A 2,470-nucleotide genomic window follows, 5' to 3' on the forward strand; every position below is an offset into this window, starting at 1 on the left:
ATCAAGGCCTTTTTTATTCCTCTTTTTAGTCAACTTTAGCATGGGTTCCTAAACTCATGCTGAGCACTTGTATGAAGTTGAACATGTCCTTGCTGTGCAGGCTGTGAATGCTCAGAGAGGCTGTCAGCAGCTTGGTCTTATCCTGCAGCACATCTGCAGTTTATCAAACATGCTCGTTCCTCTGTCTTGGTCCTCTCTCTCTCTCTCTCTCTCTCTCTCTCTCTCTCTCTCTCTCTCTCTCTCTCGCTCGCTGGCTGCTCTCCTTTCAGCATTAGGTGGTTAAATACAAAAAATCGGCGTCCCACTCTACAGCTGGTGCCGAGGACTTGACTTTGAAACGCGAGATGGCCGCAGAGTTGTTTGCATACCGTTTGCGAGCGGTTGGCAGAGTAACATGGAGGACGGTAATTATGGGACAGGTTCGGGCCAGCGTCCCCAGAGGGCAGGACTTCCTGCTCCGTTTGTTCTCGGCGTTCTCGGCGAGCCCTTAAAGTGTCTCTGCTGCGCTGGGCGCGTGGCCCCACAGGACTCGACTGAGCAGTAAAAAATGTGCACTTGTTATCGCGTTTGCTGTCAGCCTGCGTCGCTGATAAGCGTGTTGGAATTCCTCCAATGGACACGCTCAGAGAAACAGCTTCTAACAGGAGGCTTCTCTAAATGAGATCTTTTTAGGAATCTAGCGAGGCCTTGGGAACAACATCGTTAAAAAGGTCACAGCTGGATTGATCTCAGAACTTTATTTTGCTATTTAGTAGGCGAGTGAAGTCTTTGTTTAGTTCATTATCTAAATCTGTGTTGCCCCGTTCACAAACTTGTTCCTTTTTCATGAATATTTACCACCACCATCAATTCTAAGTATTCCTATTGGCTTGAAATTTTACATTTTCATTCGCATGAACTGGGGCAGACGAGAGAGCTGATTGCGATATCTGATCTCAACGCTAGATGGGAGAAATTCCCACACACTGGACCTTTTTTTAAGATTATTTTTTGGGACATTTTTGCCTGTATTTGACCGTATAGAGAGAGACTGGAAATGAGATAGAGAGAGAGACAGAGAGGCAGGGCATGCAACAAATGTCCCAAGGCTGGAAACGAACAAAGTAGGGTTGGTAAAAAAACAAAAACGATGCATGGCATCGCAATATTTTCCGTTGCAATACCGTATCGACACACGGAAGCCGAGCAGCGCTCTTTTATTACCCATGTGTTGGTCACTTGGTCGCTGTGGCAATCCCATTTTGCAGCAATACAATTGAAGTGAGATGAACAAACGGAGAAAGTGTGTCTTTTTAGATTAAACAGATGTTGTCCTTTGGGGACGTCGTTTAAAGATGGAAAACATATCGCAGAATATCACAATATGTAAAAAATCCCAGATAAAGGTTGCGAATTCCTGGAAGGACATCGTCTTGAAGAAACAAACTAGAAGAAGGGAGGATACTGACCTGCTCTGCTCTCAGAGATGGACCTCTCAGCGGACCGTTTTCTGTCCCACGTGTGTGTGTGTGGTTTGTTTTTTCCCGGTGGCTGCTGGGAGAAGTAGTTCTCTGCGCCGTCTGCCTCTCGGCACCTCGTTATAGCATCCAGCTGGGAGACGTTCGCCAGCAGAGTGTCAACAGACGACGCGCTGCTGCCAGTTTGCACCGCTCCCTCGCAGTTAAGAGAGCAACGGCGCCAGAGAGCCTCTGAGCAAGGCAGCAGCCTGTAGCCGACTGTGGCTGCAGCAGGGGTCGAGAAGCAGCCTTCCACACCTGCTGATTGATGGGTGGACCTCCAGACATTTCTGGTTAGCTAATCGGATTGCTTTGTTGTAGGGATCAACCAATAATCGGCCTGGCTGATTTTCGTTAATTTGCAGATTATCTGTGTTTTATTTAACCGATAGCCAGTAAAGTGAGAGAAGAAAAGAAAAGTGCACCACTTTGTCTCCGCTACAGCCCCGTAAGCAGTCTGCAACATCTGCAAACAAACGCTTATTATGTTTAGACTTCAGGAAGCAAATTTTATTTTTTTGTATTCATTTATTTTGACTGCGTATTAAGTTTCAGTTTTATCAAATAATTACTGAAAGCATTCAAACAAAGGCGTCCTTCCTCAAGAAAATGTGATGTTTTTTTAATTAAACCATATATATATATATATATATATATATATACACATACAGTACAGGCCAAAAGTTTGGACACACCTTCTCATTCAATGTGTTTCTTTATTTTCATGACTATTTACATTGTAGATTCTCACTGAAGGCATCAAAACTATGAATGAACACATATGGAATTATGTACTTAACAAAAAAGTGTGAAATAACTGAAAACATGTCTTATATTTTAGATTCTTCAAAGTAGCCACCCTTTGCTTTTTTATTAATAAGGGAAACACTTCCACTAATTAACCCTGACAAAGCACACCTGTGAAGGTAAAACCATTTCAGGTGACTACCTCATGAAGCTCATTGAGAGAACAC

This window comes from Perca fluviatilis, chromosome 8, assembly GCF_010015445.1.
Source record: "Perca fluviatilis chromosome 8, GENO_Pfluv_1.0, whole genome shotgun sequence".
In the NCBI taxonomy this organism is placed as follows: Eukaryota; Metazoa; Chordata; class Actinopteri; order Perciformes; family Percidae; genus Perca; species Perca fluviatilis.